At 38.0% G+C, this 21,882-nt stretch overlaps 1 long non-coding RNA gene across 1 annotated transcript in view; it reads left to right on the top strand.

Moving 5' to 3' along the window:
* LOC103591457 overlaps nt 1–2,917 on the top strand; it is a 10,395-nt gene extending 7,478 nt beyond the window's left edge. Inside the window, exon 3 of the long non-coding RNA XR_550575.1 lies at nt 1,789–2,917. This is a non-coding gene — a long non-coding RNA (uncharacterized LOC103591457). The remainder of the gene's footprint in view (nt 1–1,788) is intronic.
* Nucleotides 2,918–21,882: the final 18,965 nt, after the last annotated feature.

The following is a 21,882-nucleotide window of genomic DNA, read 5'->3' as shown; positions in this document are numbered from 1 at the left end:
GGACGCAACCCTAGCCGCAACTCCCGCTCCGTTGATGCTTTGTAAACGGGAACGAAGCCCTCGGCGTTGCTCCCCCGCCTCGCTCAGCCAGTGAGCGGGAACCGGTCTGTATGTGGGATCCGAACCCTCGGCGGGAGCGCCGCCGCACTTCCCAAGCGGCGAACTATAGCAGTGCGCCACCGGGCTGGCCCTAATAATGTATAATTTAATATTGATGACAGCATGCTTAAAAACCTTTTTTTTGGTCTCTCTCTCTTTTTTTTTTTAATGGGCACTGGCCAGTATGGGTTTCTGAAGCCTTGACCTTTGTGTTACAAGGTTGCACTCTAACCAACTGAGCTAACTGGCCAGCCAAAAACTCTTTTTTTAATTATACAAGTAATCCATGTCTACTTTACAAAAATTAGGATATAGAAAATATACCAAAGCAAAAAAGGAGTAAAGTCACCTTTAATCTTCCACTGCTGTTAATATTTTTGTGACATGCTTTATTTTTAAACTGCTTTGACATTTCTATGAGGATGTCACTTCTGTGTAGTGACTACTAAAACTGATTGTATATTACTACTCTTGGGGAATTTAGATTAGCCATTATGCTTTCTAATCAGAATATGCAGTGAAAGATTATGACATTGCACAATGGTAATCTAAATAAAGCCCTAGTCCTGGTAAATTTTGTTGTTTTAAAATCACTTTCGGAGAGTAGTGGGTATAGCTTGGTGTTCTGGAGCCAAAGGGCCTGAGTTTGAATCCTGGCTCTACTATTTAGGTATATATAGCTAGGTAACTATCTGAATTTCTTAATTTCTCTGTGCCTCCGTTTCTTCATCTATAAATTGAGGATAATAGTAGTATCTAATTTATGGGGTGGTTGTAAGGATTAAGTAAATTAATCTATATAAAGTCCTTAGAACAGTGTCTGGCACAAGTGCAGATGTAAACATTAGCTGCTGTTATTATTATTTGTTTTTAAAAGCTTAAAGTTTTCTTGGAAAAAAGGCAGATTTAGAGGAGCACATAAAGTAAAAAGAAACAGAATAAGCACAAAAGTAAGTCAATGAGATTGAAAATCTTCTCCAAAAAATGAGACGAGAGAGGTACAGAACAGCTGCTAGTATCCCCTGAGGGGTCATAGGCCACTAGTAATTATTTTCTAAGCTGGAATTTCACATGACTATAACTTTTCTTTTATTATATTGGTCACATATTTACAATATTTTTACCATATGTTTTTCATTTGAACCTCGCAAAGGGGTCTTAATTTTTCCATTTGTAGGCTTTGTTACCTTTTCTCCCTTTTAAATAATTTTGAACCATAATATTCCTACTTGAATTTCTTTTTCTACTCCACAAGATCAATGTCATTTTATGCTATCTCTTCCAACAAACATTTTGGCTATGCTTTTAGAGATCAAAATCTTTTTAAGACAATCTGGTATCGTTGATAGCTATCAAAGAGATTCAAGACATTACCTTTAAATCAGTTTATCTGACTACAGCCCCAAGGTAGTTCTGTAAGAACTTTAAATTCTGTTGCAATTTGAAGTGAAGAATATTAATCAAAGAAATAAGCCAATGAACATATTTAACCATTCTGTATACTATATCTTTTCAAATCTTTTTCTTTCCTTTTCTTATTTTTCATTTTCTCTTTTTGTTCTTTCAGCATGGTATCTAGTGATTTGATTAGTTACTGATCAAAGAATTATAGCTTTTTAATCTCTCTTTTTAAAAAAATTTATTAGATTTGTTAGTGGAATTTTTTTTGTGTTTTGTTTTGTTTTAAAGCATCAAGTACCAAGAGACCATGACCTACCATCATTACACATTCAAGATCTGAGTTTGAATAACCTCATCAAGACTTAGAGCCTCTTCAAAAGCTTCAAGTCACATCTGCCTTAAAGCTCTCCATTGAATCCTCTCACAAAAATAAAAGCTTAAAGGGACTAAAATTCATTAATATATTCCATTTTATATCTATTCCTCTGACTTCTTTACAATTTTCTTGGCCTTTAGGGTCTTTCATATTGCAAATGATCCTTTAGACTAGAGCCAAGAAACAGTGTTGTCCAAAAAACATATGTTCTGTGGCCATAAGTTTTCATTGGTAGAGAAGCATAAATTTGGTATGGTAAGTTTAGAATTAGGTCCTTTGTTGTATCCTATAAAAAGTTGAATCAACAATAAGAAAATGAGAATGAAGTGGTAAAAATATTTGAGGTTAGATTATAACTCTCAGAAGCTAGGTGGTTTAGAGAAAAGAGCCTTCATCCTAAAAGTTGATGGTTCTTACTCTATCTCTGCCCCTTACTAAGTATGTGATAACTGGGAGTCACTTAACCTCTCTGAACCTTTACTACATTATCTGTAAAGTGAATTGACAGTATTTTCCCCACCTACCTCACAGGGTTGTTGTGAGGATCAAATGAAGTAGTGTACATAAAAGACTTTTACATAAAATATGCAATATAGGCTTAAGGTTCTGTTTTGTAGGGAAAACTGTTGTATAGTTGCAAGCCATTCCCTTAGCTCTTGGGCCTGGGAAGGTAGGCAATTCAGGCACACTGAAAGCATGTACCATGTCCAGGCTGGATCCATGGTAACAGGGTTATGTTAACATTTTTTTTTTCTCTGAATACACAGAATACTACCATGGGCTAATTCTGGAGCAAGACTTTAAATTTCCCTAAAACTATAAATTAGCATTGATAACACTCTAGAATAGTTTATGGGTTGTAACATAATAGTGGTTTGAAAGATAAATTATGACCAGCATTTTTTTAAAAATGAAAGAACATAGAGCAGAATACTTAGTAATGCATCCCACAAGATAAGAGTAAATATTGTTTAAGTTATATATGTGTGTAAATGTGTGTGTATTTGGTCATTAAATAAAATGCATTTTTTTTTCCTGTGAGTTGGAGTTGCTGTTCTCAGTATCATTTTAGTGCTAATGCTTTTCTACACATTTGGGTTCTTAGGAGACTCAGTGTTTCTTTTCTCTTCATATGACTACTTGTGACAAAGGAATTAACAGTTAATATCTAAACTCTTGATATCTTATTGCCCTTAGAATTCAACCCAAAGTCTTTAATCATTCTTCTTTGCCTACTAAGCTCCAGCTACAGTGGTCTTCCAGTTCCCTCAAGATGCGAATTTTTACTTCAATGTTTTTGCAGATACTTTCTGCTTGAAATGCTCTCTTCCCTCCTATCCGTCTTCATTTAACTCACTCCTTCCCATACTACCAATCTAACTTTAAATATTATATCTTCAATGAAGCCTTTCCTCACACTCTGAACTAAATTAGACCTCCCTCCCCTATCATTCTTTAACAAATCATCTGGTTTTTCTCACATCTAACATAGCTGTAATTATTCACTTAATCATTTGTTAACAATCTTACCTACAAGACTAAACCTGCATGAGGGCGAGGACTGGTGTGTGTTTTATTTACCATTGTATGCAGTGCTTAGGAAATGCCTAGCAAATGTTAGGAATTCAGTAAATATCTGCCAACTTAATTCTTCCCACAGCTATCACTCTTCATTTAAATATTTCATTACTATAAATTCTTTTGGGTTAACTTCCTTTGTTCAGAACCCTTTAGTTGCTTCTCATCTCACTCAAAGTATAAGTCCTTATAATGGTTTCTAGAGCATTACCTGATCTGCCTCTGCTCTTCCCTCACCTCTCTATCATCTTCTAACAAGACTGCCCCAGCCACTCTGGTCTCTTAGTTGATCCTCAGAAATGCCAAACTTTCTTCTGCTTCAGGACATTTGTACTTGATATTCCCTGTGCTTGGTATGTTCTTTCCTTAGATATCCATGTAGTTTAATCCCTCATCATCTTCAGGCCCTTCAGGTCATATATCACCCCATTGAGGCCCTCTCTGATCATCTTAGTTAAAATTACAACCTTATTAAATGGCATCCCTATTTCCCTTCTACTTTATTTTTCTCCATGGTACTTATCGCTAATTGACATGCTCCTCAACAGTGTTTCCCCCAGTATTGAGAACAGTAAGTGACACATAGTAGGCACTTGGAATGTATTTATTAATGTATGAATTCAACCCATACTCACAGAGGTGCATATTTGGGATAATGAGACCTAAAACTCAAATTATGAGGGCTTAATATTTCAAACTGATTTTTAGAAGGTGAATTAATTTTATTTATGTCGTGCCTTGTCCTAAAACATATTTGAAGTGGCTTCTAAAAATGCATCTAGTACAATAGGATGAAGACAAGGAGAACAAAATAAAAAGAAGGTAATAATAAAGTAGGTAAAGTTGATGTACTGAAGGTCCTGTATAGCAGTTAAAGGCAGGTTTTAAATTTGACTCATTAAAGAGTTCGATTGTATAGAAATGATGATTGGACTGGAATAATGAACTTTCTGTGGCATAGGTCACAGATATTTGAGTCTTACGTAGGAACCCAGAAAACCTATTTAATTATAATAAATCACGAAAATAGTCTTCTAGAAAAAACTTGCTTTCTGTATTAGAAAATTCCCCATTAGTGTAAAATATACAAGTCTGTTCATTATAATGGCTCTGCTACTTCTGAGAGATGGCATTCGTGGCAACCATACTGTGCCTATGTCATGTCCAGGACATTTCCAAGGTTGATTCAAACTTAATAATTTTATATTTTTGAAAGTCAGCTATCAAATATACCAACAAGCAGATTAGTAACCCTAGTTTCTCCTACCCTAATCATGAAGTAGTATGAGAATCCAATGATTGTGGCTTCCTTCCTTTTGAGGTAGGTAATTGGCTACTTAGAAATAGGTTCTTATGAAGTCAACATCTGAATTATAGAGGAGGATTGGGAGTTAAGTAGGTGAATTAAACTTCAAGAAATCTTTCACCAATATAGTAACCAAAATCAGAGCTACCTTGTGTGTGTATGTAAAGTTACATGGGACATTATACAGCACATATTTTTCTGTTCATGATATGTATATTTCCTAATTCTCTCTTTTTTTGTCATTTAAAATGGATTCTGAGAATTGTGGCGATATCTACAAGCTGAGATAAAACAGGGGATGTGGGGATGGATTGCAGGCCTTTCAGTAAACTCTTTAGTACTTCATTAAACCAAGCTGGTATTTTGAGTCAAAAGATTAGGATAAGTGGTGTTCCACTAGCAAATTGTGCTAGCTCCTACTTGGCTTTTTCTTCTTTTTTATTTTTCTCTTATCTATCTTTTTCTAGCAGATAAATAGTACATTTTGAAGTCAAATTGATCTTGCCCCATTTTTTAGGGTTGAAAGAGGAGAACTAAACCAACAGTAGTTTTTTAAGGAAAGAGTGGAAATATGTTTTTTTTTTTTAATCATTAATGTTCCACATATTTCAAGGAAAGGATATGAGGAGACACAATAATACCACAGAACCATTTTAATGGACAATTTACATAAAGGAAAAGTAATATTACTAAAAGCATTATGGATAACATGTTGCTGATTAAATGATCATATTGGGTTATATTTAATCTATAAGTGTACATTATTCTAACTAATTTAAAATGTGTTAATTAAATTTGCTTTGCATATTTTATTTATTTGATGGAACTTTATGCTCATTTTTTGAGAAGTCAAGCACCTCTTCATTTTGGCATTTGTTAAATAACAGGAGATAACCTGAGAAGAGACAGGACCATCAGTGTAAAAATAATGCAAAGGTCATCATATCATCTAGCATAAGTGATGTAGAAGCAGAAAGATCTTATTTTCAGTAAAAGCATTGAAGAGGCAGAAAGAAAATATCTTTGCTGACACAAATTTTGCTATACAGTAAGGACAAAGAATATATTCAGGCTTTTAACTCCATATGTCCCAAACTCTGTTACTCAATGCTTGACACAACTAAAAGAGAGTCTGCAAACCAAAAGGGTTCTGTAATGACATAAATTTGGAAAATTTTGCATTATTGGCAATTTATAATGCTTATTAGCATTTTCCAAACATGTGTAGCCAGAACTCTTTTTTTGCTCATAAAATCTATTAATAACCCTTGGAATAGTCTTTCAGGAAATGCTGAAAATTTTGTTTCTCTGTAGGATGTAGAAAGTTGCAAGAGGACATTGCTCCCACCCAAACAGAAAGAAAAATCCTGATAATTCACAAAGTTATAACTTTTCCTGGGCCCATCAGAGAGTTGAGGTCACAAAGCAATCAGATGAACTGAAAATTCAGAGACAAGCCCTTCTGAGGAGAGATGGAACATAGGAACTGTATTATCTTTGGCAGAGCATGAGAGGAAGAGAGAGCCAACATAAAAGTGGATAAGAAAAAAGCAGCTAAAGTTTGAATGAATTCCTAAAGGCTGAATACGGGATAGCATAACACTTTAGAATAACTGGGAGCCCCAGACACAAGGGGAATATGCACTCACTTGCAAGCTTTTTTCTATGGGCCTCTGTGTTAGTTTCTTAGGGCTGCCAAAACGAAATACCACAAACTGGAATGGCTTAAAACAACAAATTATTTATATACCACCATTACAGTATTACACAATGCTGTACTTGTCTATATATTTACCAGTGAGCTTTATATTTTCATATGCTTCTGTGTTGTTGTCTAGTGCCTTTTTGTTTCAACTTGAAGGACTCCCTTTAGCATTTCTTGTAAGGCATGTCCAGTGATGATGAACTCCCTAAGCTTTTGTTTATCTGGGAAGGTTTTTCTCCTGCATTTTTGAAGAACAATTTTGCTGGCCATACTATTCTGGTTGGCAATTTTCTTTTAGCATTTTGAATATATCATCTCACTCCCTCTGGCCGTAATGTTTCTGCTGAGAAATCTACAGATAATCTTATGGAAGCGCTCTTTGTGTGACAAGTTGCTTTTCTCTTTCTGCTTTCTAGGTTCTTTGTCTCTGACTTTTTAAAAAAAATTTTATTTTATTTAGTGAATCAAAATTGATTATACATATTTTGGGGGTTGAACATTGAGATGTGTTGATGAAATCAATATTACTAGCATATATATTGTTATAAATCGTAATTATTCTTTATGCCCCTTGGCCTACCTCTCCCCTTCCCCCATTCCCTCCCCCTCCCACCTCTAATTGCCCTAGATTTCTTCTCTCCTTCTGAAAGAATAATGGTTACTCTGTTAACTTGTTGCCTAGATGATCTGTCCAATGCTGAGAGATGTGATCAGGTCCCCCAATATTATCATAGAGCAGATGCTTCTTCTCTGAAATGGGTTTTGTGGAAAGAGACATCCTCTTCTTTTCTTTGTCTCTGCTGGTAACTCTCCTTGTGTCAATGCACTCCAGTAGTTGGTGGACCATGTGCGTGGTGGCTGTGGTGTCTAGCCGCTTTTGCAGCAGCCATGGTTATTGTGGTAGCTGTGGTGGGCCACCCATGTGGAGGTGCTGTTTTTGGCATGCTCCTTGGCACTGGCAGTATGCCTGGTTGTGGGGTGTGTTTGGTCCCCTTCTCCATGCCCTGGGTCCTTCGGTGGGCTCTGAGGTGCTGGCATGGTGTGCCTGGTTGTGGGAGAGGGGTCCAGTCCCCTTCTCCATCTCCCGGGTCCCTGGGCAGGCCCCGAGGTACTGGTGCAGTGTGCCTGGTTGTGGGAGGAGGGTCCAGTCCCCTTCTCCATGCCTCAGGTACCCAGGTGGGCCCCAAGGTGCTGGTGTTTTGTGCCTGGTGTGGGAGGAGGATCCAGTCCCCTTCTGCATGCCTCTGAGCCAGGCAGGCCCCGAGGTGCTGGCATGAGGTGCCTGGTTGTGGGAGAGAGGTTCTGTCCCCTTCTCCATGCCCTGGGTCCCTCGGTGGGCTCTGAGGTGCTGGCATGGTGTGCCTGGTTGTGAGAGGGTGGTCCGGTCCCCTTCTCCATGTTGCAGGACTGTGGGTGGGCCCCGAGGCACTGGCTTGGTGTGCTTGGTTGTGGGAGAGAGGTCCAGTCCCCTTCTCCATGCCTCAGGTCCCCAGGCAGGCCCTGAGGCACTGGTGCAGTGTGCCTGGTTGTGGGAGAGAGGTCTAGTCCCCTTCTTCATGCCCCGGGTCCCCAGGTGGGCTCCAAGGTGCTGGCATGTTGTGCCTGGTTGTGGGAGGGAGGTCTGGTCCCCTTCTCCATGCTGCGGGTCCCTGGTCTCTGACTTTTGACAGTTTGATTGTAATATGTCTCAGTGTGGGTCTCTTCGGGTTCATCCTAGTTGGGGTCCTTTGAGATTACTGAATTTATATGCCCATTTCCTTCCTCACATTTGGGAAGTTTGGGGCTATAATTTCTTCAAATAAGCTGTCCCTCTCTTTCTCTCTCTTCTCCTTCTGAGAATCCCATTAATGGAAATATTGGTCAACCTAAAGGTGTCCCATAAGTTCTTTGCTTTTTTTTATTCTTTTTTTTATTCCTCCTTCCTGATAATTTTTAATGAACTGTCTTGGAGTTTGCTGATTTTTCTTCTGCTTGATCACATTTTCTGTTAAATCCCTCTACTGAATTTTTCAACTCAGTTATTGTATTCTTCAGCTCCAGAATTTTTTTAAGTAGTTTTTATTTCTTTGTTGATATTCTCATTTTGTCATGCATCATTTTCCTGATTTCATTTAGTTGTCTATCTGTGTCCTCTTGTAGCATTTTGAGCTACTTTAAGATGATTATTTTGAGTTCTTTGTCTGCTAGTTCATAGAACTCCATTTTTTTAAGGTCAGTTTGTTGAGATTTATCTTGTTCCTTTGATTGGGCCATGTTTTCCTGTTCTTTATATGCTTTGTTATTTTTTTGCTGGATTGGCACATTTGTAAAAACAGCCACCTTGCCCAGTGTTACAGACTGGCTTCATACAGGGAAGAACTTCATCAACCAACCCAGCAAGACATTCTTAGGACCTCTCAATCCGTTTATGGGAACGTGTTTTCTCTGGGCTGTGCATGTAATGTCCCAATTAGAGAGGCTTGCTGGTTTCTTTTTCAGGAATTTGTAATGATCTCTTGCTCCCTATGGTGTCTGTCTGTGGTACTGCAGGTTCTCTGGTACTCCAACAAGCTACTAAGCTTTGTTCTCATCAGCTCCCAGGCATCCAAAGTTGACTAGTCCCTTTGGCAGTCCCTACAAAACCTCGATTGTTGGACATTATACTCTTCTCTTTCCTTCACAAGGGAAAACCATGAGTTGGACATTTTCTCCCAATTGCGCCAAGCTCTGCCGGCTTCTGTCTGTGATGCTGCAGGTTCTCAGGTGCTACAGCTAGCTACCAAGCTTTCCCCTTTTCTCAGTGGCCCCCGAGCATTCAATGTATGCTGGTTCTGTCAGTGCTCCAAGTGAGGTAGGACAGAAACCAATCTCTCAGGCAGGGCCCCCCAAAGCTGGAACTTTGGATGTACATTCTACTCCTGTCTTTCCCTTCTGATGGAGAAGATACAAGTTGGGCATTTACTCTTGATCATGCAGAACTGGGCTGGCTTGGGGGAAGGGCTCTTGTGGGTGAAATGATTCTTTTACCTGTTTCAATATGGGTCTTCTTGGCTTTGAGCTTGTCTGGGGTATTGTGATTTCTTAACTGGTTTTGGGAGTTCTTGTAAAGGGTTTTTGGACCACATATTGTTGCTAAGTCAGTATCTTTTGGGGGAAATGATGTCTGGGGCTTTCTGTTCTGCCATGTTTCTCTTCTTATAATGACACCAGTCATATTGGATTAGGATCCACCCAATTCCAGTATGACCTCATCTTAACTTGATTACATCTGCAAAGAGCCTATTTTCAAATAAGGTCATGTTTATAGGTACCAGGGGTTAGGACTTAAACATATCTTTTTGGAAGACATAACTGAACCTACAGTAGCCTCCACCAGTGCTCATAAAAAGATTAAGGGTGAGACAGGAGATTGGAGAGATCCACCCTTTAGTGATACACAGTTAAAAACCCTGCCTACCTTACCAGCCATTCTGCTATATGAAGCTAAAACCATAAGCTACTGGGGGAGGGAAAGGAAACCTTACATCCTCAGAGTCCAGGCATAGATTCACTGCTTATGGGGGTAGGATATAAGCAAAAGCTGTCTGCCTCTGGGGAAGTTACAAGAAACTCTCCAGCAGTAGCTGCTGCTGTCTTGGATTCAGAGTGGTCCCTGGGATGCTGGAGGGTTTTTGCAGTATTCCCCCACAGGTACAAGGCAGAGTTTCATTGCCAAGAGGTTGGGGTAGGGGTGCAGAAAGCCCCATGCCAAAGGCCTAGGTACACAGGGTCTGCCTAAGATTGAGGTACCAACAGAACCAAGACACTTAGCACTGAATAACAAACAAGAGCAGTACTGCTGCGGGAGGGACAAGGATGTAGAAAGAGAATACCCTTTGTGACACAGAGATGCAGTGACTGCCAAAAGCTGAGGGTGGAGCAGGAACACTCAGTAAAATCCCTTGAGTGCTCCAGGCTCTATATAAGTAGTAGCTTTCCACCGCTGGAGGAAGGTACATAGAAGGTAACTGTGGCAACAAGTAAACAACAGCTCAACTAATGACTAGATTATCTCTCCTCGGAATTTCAGTTTACCTGGTTGCCTGACAGAAGAGTAGGCATGCCCATTTCCAGGACTAACTATTCTTTCCTTCATTTTGTCCTGTTATTCTGTAGACAATGTCTGGCATTCAATAGAAAGTTACAAAATATGTGAAAAAAAACAACAACCCATTTTCAAGAGATAAAGCAATCAACAGACCCAGACCCAGATATGATTCAAATGTTGGAACTATCAGACCAGGACTTTAATTATGATTAATAAGTTAAAGGATCTAGTAGATAAGGTGGACCGCATGCATAAACAGTTGGGGAACTTTAGCAGAGAAATGTAAACTTTCAAAAGAGTCAAACAGACATGCTAAAATGAAAAACATGATATTTGAGATGAAGAACTCCTTTGATAGGCCTTATCACAGCAATGTGAATTCCATTAAAATTAAAACAAGAACAAAACATCAAATTTATGGTGAAGACTGGGCAAAAGAATGGTGAAATCACTGATGCTTCACAAAAAGTTTATGGGGATAACGCACCAAAGAAAGTTTATATGGTTAACTTGTTTAAGGGTTTATGGATAATTTGTTTTAAGAAGGGACAAGACGATGTTGAAGATGAAGCGTGCAGTGGCAGATCATTCATGTCAATTTGTGAGAGAAAAATTCATCTTGTTCGTGATGAGTAACAGCAGAAACAATAGCCAACATCATAGACATCTCAACTGGTTCAACGTACACAATTCTGACTGAAAAGTTACAGGTGAGCAAACTTTCCACTCAATGGATGCCAGAACTGTTGGGCCCGGATCAGCTGCAGATAAAAGCAGATCTTTCAATGGAAATTTTAAACAAGTGGAACAAGATCCTGAAGCATTTCTTTGAAGAACTGTAATTCTACTAAGAGATGGAAGTGGTACAGTCAAAGCAGAACCAGACTGGTCAAGAGCAAAGGTCATGGCAACAGTCGTTTTGGGATGTTCAAGGCATTTTTCTTGTTGACTTTCTGGAGGGCCCAAGAACAATAATATCTGCTTATTATGATAGGGTTTGGAGAAAGTTAGCCAAAGGTTTAGCAGAAAAATGCCTGGGAAAGCTTCACCAAAGAGTCCTCCACCACAATGCTCCTGCTCTTTCCTCTTATCAAAGAAGGGCAATTTTATGAGAGTTTTGGTGGGAAATCATTAGGCATCCATCTTGCAGTCCTTATTTGGCTCTTTCTGACTTCTTTTTGTTTCCGAATCTTAAAAAAATCTTTAAAGGGCACCCATTTTTCTTCAGTTAATAATGTAAAAAAGACTGCATTGACATGGTTAAATTCCCAGGACCCTCAGTTCTTTAGGGATGGACTAAATGGCTGGTAGCATCACTTACAAAAGTGTCTTGAACTTGATGGAGCTTATGTTGAGAAATAAAGTTTATATTTTTTATTTTTATCTTTTAATTCCATTTTTCCATGAACTTTTTGAATTTCCCATATGGCTGTTTCCTCCAGTCAAGCCACATGACCCTCCAGAACCACTGCTTCTTTTCACTCTCCAAGACGCAGATGAAAGATCTCAGTTCTCAGTTCTAATTTTGTTTCTTTGCTGCATCTGTTCATGCATGCGTGTTTCAAGGGTCATGCAGAGAGATGTTTGGACAGGGATCACCCCTCTGGCTCTGTCCCCAGAAGGATTCTATTAGGGGCTTTTAGGGTTTATCTGAGCAGGAATGATTGACATGCTCTTGGTAGAGAATTACCTGGTGAAGTGTTCGGGGGTTATACAATGTAGAGATTTCCCATTCTGTGCTGCCCTGGGAAAGGTATTAAATGCAATCAGGGCACTTCGAAACAAATTAACATTTATTAAGTAATGATATCCAGAATATCAATTGAGGAAATACACTGTGCTGAAATCAAAAGCATCTTGATACAAATAGATCACAGAATTATATGCAAATTATCAGTGTGTGATGATATTTTGAACAAAGTGGAAATAGATAATAAAGCTCTTCAAGGAAAACTTCTGACATTTATAAAGCAGCATGATTATTAGGTTTATACCCCATTTATAATCAGTGAGAGAAAGTAAATTTGAAAGTATGTTAGATGAATGTAAAACTTTAACAAGACGTGTGTGTGTGTGTGTGTGTGTGTGTGTGTGTGTGTGTGTTTTAACAAAAACAGATTGCAGGGCCCTACCCTAGAGTTACTGATTCAGTGGGTCTGGGTGGAGCCTGAGAATTTGCATTTCTAACAAGTTCCCAGGTGATACTGATGCTGCTGGTCCAGAGACCATAAGTTGAGAACCAATGCATTATAAAAATCCTGGAAAAAAATATGGAAATACACAATGAAAATAACAAAATCACATATCCCTTTCTTCCAAGTGTCATTTCTTTGGGAATGCCTCCTAAAGAAATCCAAAAAAAACCCCCAAAAGTAAATTGTTTAATTACAACACATATTAAGGTACTGCACTTAATGCAAATGGATATTAAACACCTTTACCTCCAAGGTTCTAACCTGTTAAATGGGGATAACAGTATATCTTTAAACTAGAGGCATCTCACAGGGTTGTTGTGAGGATTAAATTAAGTATTCAGAATAGTGTTTGGCTTAATGCTTATTATTGTCATTAGATTTTTGGTTAAGATATTTCAGAACTAACCACAGAAAAGAGGAGAGAGAAGTCTGAGCAGAAGATATCAATTTGGGAGTCATATGGATATATGTAGAAGGTCAATAAGAGAAAGCTGTGAACAAAAAAGGCATTGAGTATATTTTCCCTTACTTGTGAAAATGCAGTTGTATCTTAGAAACCCAAATGCTCTTGTTTTTGCATTTGAGAGTTTACTGTTTGATAATTTCACATAAAAATCTTTGGCATTGGAAATAACTTTTTATCGGGGCCGGCCCGTGGCTCACTCGGGAGGGTGCGGTGCTGATAACACCAAGGCCACGGGTTCAGATCCCATATAGGGATGGCCGGTTAGCTCACTGGGTAAGCGTGGAGCTGACAACACCAAGTCAAGGGTTAAGATCCCCTTACCGGTCATCTTTAAAAAAAAAAAAAAGAAATAACTTTATCGTTTTTTTTGGTTATAAATATATTTGAGGGGGCCAGCCTGTGGCTCACTCGGGAGAGTGCGGTGCTGATAACACTAAGGCCATGGGTTTGGATCCCATATAGGGATGGCCGGTTGACTCACTGTGTGAGCATGGTGCTGACAACACCAAGTCAAGGGTTAAGATCCCCATACCGGTCATCTTTTAAAAAAATAAATAAATAAATATATTTGAGCCAAAATATATAAAACATAAAAAAAGAGATGTTCTTGAAATTTCACCCCCAACTACTGAGATGCCAACATTTTCACCAATATCTTTTGAGACATCTCTCTGTATTGCATAGCTTTTAAAGTATTTTGGAAAGTGAAAGTTAGCAAACAATGATAAATTCTTATATTTACTATCTTATGAAAATTTCCAAAATAATATCATCAAACCTTTTTTTTTTCATGACTAGATGGGAGCAAGGAGGAAGAGAGAAGTCCTTGGGAGAAAGCAATTTTATTATCTAATTTTTTCTCCCTCCTTGCCCTCAGTCATTATATTTTTATTCCAGATTTATTTGAAAAATCAAGATTGTGGTTATGCATGGAATTAGTATCCCATTTATTGCATCTTCCTAAATTGGAGGCAGGAGGGACAGGAAATATTGTGAGCATGGGCAAGACGGACATTGACCAGGCCTTCAACTTGATCCTATAGTTATTGCGATGTTGTGATAATGGTTTAAAACCTGCTTTTCTTTAAAAGTCTGTAATATTGAGAAGATTCCAGCCACTATTATACAGTAGTGTATTGAGATATTCTTGGAAAAATATTAAAAACCACTGCTCCCTCTGCTGAACTTTCCCTGATACATTTCCTCACTCACTCTGTGTACCCTTCATCTCAACTTCTGAAACCCTGATATATTCTGCAGAAACTCAGATACTGAAATGTTACATTTTTTTTCTGCCCTGAAAACAGCTTTGAGAGTAAGGTTGATGACTGGGCTAGAATTTCAGGGCAATACTTATTGTACTTTCACCTTGTAAAAATGAGGGAGAGAAGTGCCAAGGGTGAAACTAGAGGTGTGGCTAGATCAGAGAAACATTTTTTTTCTATGCTAAATGGGGCTAGATCAGAGAAACATTTTTTTTCTATGCTAAATGGTCCTACTGGTGCTTATGACCCTATATTGATTTTCAGTGGTTTAGGGTTAGTTTCATAACCTGCTCACACTGAAAAGGACAGGTTTTCCATAATCTTTTCACGGTAAATCTGAAATAACTTCTCTTGGTGAAAACAGATATTTTAGAAATTCCGAAACAAAACAAAAAGAGTAAATGCTTTATATTATCTAGATTTTTAAAGTAGTTATACTAAGGCAACAGGTTAAATATGGACTCAGATTTTCACTTCAGCATGATATATTCAATGTTTAACAGACTTGAAAATAGGCCTGTCTTTGATGGCTTGAAGCTGTATCAAGGGTAAATTTCTTGAATTGGGTAAATATATAAAGTTTTTTGGGTATAGTTAATGCTACTAAATGTATAATGTCAAATATATTTAAAATTTATCTTTTCTTAAATGGCATGGGGAGAGGGGAAACCTTTCATTTTGTGTAAAGTTTATTGGTTCATCTGTGATCTAACATCCAAGTTCAAGGTGCAGAGACAGTTACCACTTGGCATTCCATTCTAATGTATCATGTGAAAGTAGTTTCTGTTTGAAAGTTCCAGATAGACATTCCAGAACTGACAGGGGAATTCCAGCAAGTTAATTCTCCCGTTGAAACTTTAAAGAAAAAAACAAAAGAAAGAAAAAAATACTGCCTTTGTGTAAACATTAACTTATCTGCTTTTAAGTAGCTCTTTTTATTTTTAAAAATATTAAAGGTACAGCTCGAACTGGATTTCCTTTTCAAATCAAAAATAATTAATTTGGAAGTTATTACCTTTGTGGTTAATTTTATCTCTTCTGGATTGGCAAATTATCCAGTGCTTAGAAAAGTCTAGCCCACAAAATACAGGAGACAGAGTACAGGCAGGAATTCTTAAATTACTTTCAGTGTATTTTCCTTGGTGGTTATATCAGTTGAAACATACTCAGTTCTTGCTCTTGAAGCTTTATAAACCTGCCCTTAAATGACATTTACAAACAGACAGGCATTTGACTAAGCAAACATTGCTGGATATACACGATGAATTAAAGTATTGTCATTCTGTAAATGTCTTTTGTGTGGTATAGATACACAATGAAATGTTGACTATTCAGAAAATAGCAAGAGCAGTTATTCATCCCTAAGCCAGGAGTTTATTCAGTCCTGAATCTTTAAATTCCTATTTCATTTAACATTAAAATTTGCACATATGGTGCCTCATAAAATGATAGCAAGTTGAATTTAGTTTTAATTTTAATTATTTTGGTAGCTTTCAAATCTTATTTTGTTGGAGTTGTGTATGAGTCTGTAGGGACTTTGTGAAAAGTTCTGTATAATTTAGTGCTTTCCTATCCTCTTCCACAGATTTCATACTGCTGCAGAGATGGCACATACATTTACTATCTACATTTGAACAAAGTAGAGCTTTTTAAAAAGATGTTTACTAGGGCCGGCCCGGTGGCGCACTGCTATAGTGTGCCGCTTGGGAAGTGCGGTGGCGTTCCCGCCGAGGGCTCGGATCCCACATACAGACCGGCCGCTCACTGGCTGAGCGAGGGGTGGGAGCAACACCGAGGGTTGCGATCCCGTGGCCGGTCCCGGTCCGGTACGGGCGCGACACTGAGGGTTGCGATCCGTTGCCGGTCACGAAAAAAGACAAAAAGGAAAAAAAAAAAAGATGTTTACTAAATATTGATTAGATAATATATTTATAAAATATCTGTAAGGATTATGAATAACTATATAGAGAACATATGTATACTTACAGCCCAGTTTTTTTTTTTTTTTTTTTTTTTTTTTTTTTTTTTTTCCGTGTCCGGCAATGGATCGCAACCCTCAGTGTTGCCCCCGTACCAGACCGGGGACCGGCAATGGGATTGCAACCCTCGGGGTTGCCCCCGTGCCTCGCTCAGCCAGTGAGCGGGAACCGGTCTGTATGTGGGATCCGAACCCTCGGGCGGGAGCGCCACCACGCTTCCCAAGCGGCGCACTATCCAGTGCGCCACCGGGCCGGCCCCTACAGCCCAGTTTAAGAAAGCAATATTACTTTTACCTCTAATACATATCTCCTGTGTGTTTCATCCTCATCCCATACTCTTCTTGCTCCATCAGAGGTAACCAAAGTTCTGAATTCTGTATTAAATCTCTTGCTTTTTTCAGTGGTTTTATCACATATCTGTATATAACTAAACAGTATATTGATTAGTTTTGCATGTTTTTCAGTTTTATATAAATGGAATCATATTGTATGTCTTTTTCTGGAACATGCTTTCTTTAGTCAACATTATAGCCTTAGATTTATGCATGTCAATTCATGTAGCTATTGCTCATTAGTTTTCTCTGCTGCATGATATTGCATTGTATGATTATTCCAGAATTTATTAGCAAATGAATTGATTGTTGGACATTTGGGATGTTCTAGTTTTTAGTTATTACAAATGTTGCTCCTTATATACACATATTCCTATACATGTATCTGCCACACATGCAAGAACTTCTCTATCAATATTTCCCAATCTTTTTTTGTGTTATGGCACACATAGAAAATGATAGCTATGTTCTTACAACATACTGGGCTAAAGGAATGAAGCTGTGTCCTTGGCCTATGGGCTTCTGCTTGGCTGGAGAGCTGAGGTCCATATCCGGGCACACCCGTAGCCCATTCTTTGACACTAGGATGCCGCAGCACACCAGTCAGGAAGCTCTGCTTGGGTGTGTGCTTGCGAGCTGAATTTCTGGTTGTAGGTACATGCTTCTTCAACCCTTCTAGGTAATACCAAATTGCATGGTGGTATTAATTATTCCATTTAACTGACATCCAAAGTTTGTATCAATTCACATTTCCTGAACATATATTGAAAACAAAAAGGAAATCATTGAGAATTCTACCAATCTCACAATTATAAGGGTCAAGTAGGAAAAGAAATAATCTATTGTTCCTCAGGATATGGATTCACATTTGCTTTCTCAAAACATGATAATGTCAAAGTTCCTTAAAAATGTGACAGCAAAGAGTTGTAGACAGTAGACGATGTTAAGAAGTGAAAACATGTCCCCATAGTTGTTATTAACTGTGAAAGCCACAGCCTAAGCTAAATAAATGACTTATGAGAGCTGTAATTCTGTCCTCTAGTTTTGATACTGCATTAGCTTTTTGTTTCTTAGTCTCAAGAGGTATATTCAGAGAATGTATACAAGATGGAGTACTGAAAGCTATTTGCTATGGAAGTAATTTTTAGTGTAAAAATACAAACATTTAGAGAAGAAGCTGGCTTATTTTGGCTATTCTTAAAATTGGTTTTCTTTTAAACAGTAAAGCTTTCTAGTTATCAGAATTACATTAGGGTAATGAATGATCATATTAATTTCTCCATTTAAGTGACATCAAACTAGACAATTTTAGAAAAAGTCACTAACCTGACATAGTTTTCCCATGACATTTTCAAGAAGATCCTGTATATTACTTACACTCTTACTGCTCTAATGGCTTTCTCACCCAAAAGATTTAAAAGAAATCTTTACTTGGTAGGAGTATTGCCTTGTGGCTTATAGACTGAAGCTGTTTAAAATTAGATGGAAAACATCAGAACAAAGCTTTCAAGCTCATACTAAACCTGGTTTATGAAGATCTAATGCCAAAGTAGTATTTTAATTTACTTGGCAGGGGATTATGGATGGAAAACTGCACTTCCATTTTACCGGTATACTGTGCACTACACATAAGTCAGGGTTTCAATTGTTTTTATATAAATTGGAATTTGAAGCATAGTTACCAATTCTTGTATTAACACCTACAGTATGTGACAATCTCTGTGTGTGTATGTGATATATATATAATACACATAACCACACATACATACCTATATACTATATATATACACATATATGTATTATGTAAACAGTATTAGTTGGGACTCAGTACATACTCCTCAATAGCAAATAGCATTGGTTAAGCATCTGGATATAGTCAATACTGTGACATCCTTCTATGTGTGTAGCTAAGCTCTAGCTACAGGTATACGAGTATAAAGTAAATAGGACTCAATAGCAAGATAGTGGTAAATATGATAAATTATTTTGTTCATTATTTTTCTTCTTTGAATGCAAAGTATTTATTGTAATTTGCCATGGTTTGTAAAGTTATTTTTTAAATTACAGGTATCCTGAGTTTCAATAGCAAGCACACACTTCAATATACCTGGTCATTGTATAAGTGCTTCTCAAATTTCTACCCAAGTACTCTCTTATGGAAGTGGAAAGGTGGAAAGTGGATTTCTGGCCCTAGAAATAAGCTTTAGTGCAAGTGAAAAGGGTCTCTTGAGTGACCTCATTATGCCATCAATGATCTCTCTCTCTTTTTAACTAATTGTCTTGTCTTATGTATATCCTTGGACAGCACATTTGCTGGAACCCGTCTTAGATCTTTCTTTTGTCTTGGTTTCCAGGAAATTACACTGCTCTGCTTCTTTTCAAAACCCTTTGGCCATTCCTTCCCTGTCTTCTTTGCTTCTACTCTCTTCCCCTAACTGTGTTTATGTTCCAAGTCTCAGTTTTGGCCTCCCCTTCCTCACTCTATATAATCTTTCTCAGCTATTTCAGTTCTGTCCTCTCATCTTATATATTGAGATGCCATTAGGACAATTCATCTAGGACATTTCAGGGTCACATAATACTTGACATTTATAAAGTCACTCTCACATCCATGGTGCCTTGCACAGTGCCTAGCATAATAGGTACCAACAAGTATTTGTTGAATGAATGAGTTAAATGAATCATTCTCCTTCCTCCTCTAATTTTAATCTTTTGTCAGTGATATCACTATTCTGATCTCTCTCTTTTTTGTTTTTTTAAAGATGACCAGTAAGGGGATCTTAACCCTTGAGTTGGTGTTGTCAGCACCACGCTCTCCCAAGTGAGCCACGGGCTGGCCCTCTGATCTCTCTTTGATGTTGCAATTTTTTTTTCTCTTTTCAAATGTATTTTATACTTGATTAGTTATTTTTATTGTATTTTCATAACTTTTACTCTAATGTAGGACCTCATGACCTCATTCCCACAGTTGCCCATCTAGCCTCTTTGGTTCTAATCTCACCTCTCTTCAAGTCATTTTTTTCATAGATACCCTAATAACTTTTAAAATGTATGTTTATTGTTTTAATAATTTTTTTTTTATTTTCAGAACTCTTTAGATTTACAGAAAATTTGCAAAAATAGTACAGAAAGTTCCTGTATAACCTTCACCCAGTTTCCCCTAATGTTAACATCTTACATAACTGTGTGTCAAAATTAAGAATTAACATTGGTGCATTACTATTAACTAAAATCCAGACCTAATTTGGTTTTCATCAGTTTTTCCACAACTGTAGTTTTTCTATTCCTGGATCTAATCCAGCATACCACGTTGCATTTAGCATATCTATTTTAAATAGCACCAGCAAGGGAGGAAAAATACAAAATGTTTTTTCTGTTCTTTTACACCACAACAATCAACACAGAAGACCTCTGTGACCAAATGTGGGTGGTAGAGGTCATCTCCACACACCAAGCAAACAATAAATTCTGCAGTAGATACCAGCTGGGTATCCTCCAATTCAATTCCGATGCTATCTTCCTGGAGATAGCATCAGATCCCACAGGTTGAGGGCTCAGTCCCACCTGACTGAGCCTACTTCAGGCACCAGTCGCAAGTCTGACCTCCAGAATTTCTGACTCACAGGCTTCAAGTTGGGGTTCCCATGATCCCTCCCCACTCTTTTGTCTTAATTAATTTGCTAGAGTGACTCATAGAACTCAGGGAAACACTTATGTTTACTGGTTTATTGTAAAGGATATTTTAAAGGATACAAATAAACAGCCAGATGAAGAGATAGATAGAGTGAGGTCTGGAAAGGTCCTGAGCACAGGAGCTTCCATTCTCATGGAGTTGGGGTGTTCCACCCTCCCATCACATGGATGAGTTCAGCTGTCCAGAAGCTCCCTTGACCCCATCCTCTTAGGTCTTTTACGGAGACTTCATTGGACAGGCATGATTGAAACATGGACAACCACATAGTAATATGATTGGACAAAAAAGGGTATGATCTAATACTAATAGACTAAAGGGGAAACCCAGCAAGGCCTGTTTGTTCAGATTCTTCTTACCCCTCTGTGCAGCATTCCTTCCTCCTGGATATGGGGCAGGATCCCTTCTGAAATGGAGGTTTTACAATCTACAATCAGATAAGGTAGGTCAGAGAATTTCCTTATGGCCAGCTCCAAGACAGAAAGGCAAGGGAAAGATTAGAAACCTGCCTTGGGGAGCCAGGAACCGTGGATGAAAACCAATATATGTATATCATAATTTTACAACCAACTTTGGTGTAAATTCGAAAAGGACAGAAAGATACATAAGTCTCTTTTCCACCTCTGAAACCTAGACATCCCATCCCTTTCCTAGAGGCAGCTTACTATTTCTCGTTTCTTAGATATCCTTCTAGAGAGGTTCTCTGCTTGTACTCTTTCTGCCTCTCTCCAATACACACTTAGGTAGTTGCATTCTAAATATACTGCTCTATACGTTGCCCTTCCCCCCCCCCATACTTAATATAGCTTGATTATTCTTTATAAAAAAAATTGCCATATTTATTCCGGCATCCCATTAGATAATCTGTACTGTAATTTAATTTACCAGTTTTTTCCTGATTGACATCTTTTACTTTTGCAAACAATGCTGTAGTGAATATCCATGTACATATGTCATTTTACATGGATAAGTATGTTTTTAGTTATTGCTGGGTGAAAGGGTATATGTGTGATTGCCAATTTGCTCTTCAGAGAGGTTTTACAAACTTATCCTCCATTATTTTTCCATAACCTCACCAACATTATATCTTATGAAGCTTTTTGATCTTTGCCCTACATTTCATCCCAAAAATTAGTTTAAAAAAAGAATGAGGGGGTTCTCTTATAAAGACACATCATTGGATTTAGGGCTCACCTGGATAATCCTGGATGATCTCATCTTGAGAGCCTTAACTTAATCACATCTGCAAAGACCTTTCTCCAAATACAGTCACATTCATAGGTTCCAATGATTTGACATGGATATCTTTTGGGTGTCCACCATTTAGCCCACTACAGAGGGGAACTTGCAGCCTTCATTTGTGTGGTTTTGTATTCTTTGGTCCTTCCGTCCTCATGCACTGCTGCCCTGGCTCACGGTCACC

The sequence above is a fragment of the Galeopterus variegatus genome, unplaced genomic scaffold (assembly GCF_000696425.1).
Source record: "Galeopterus variegatus unplaced genomic scaffold, G_variegatus-3.0.2 Scaffold971, whole genome shotgun sequence".
In the NCBI taxonomy this organism is placed as follows: Eukaryota; Metazoa; Chordata; class Mammalia; order Dermoptera; family Cynocephalidae; genus Galeopterus; species Galeopterus variegatus.
The sequence above is the reverse complement of the archived record's forward strand: the minus strand, read 5'-3'. Positions and strand labels throughout refer to the sequence as shown.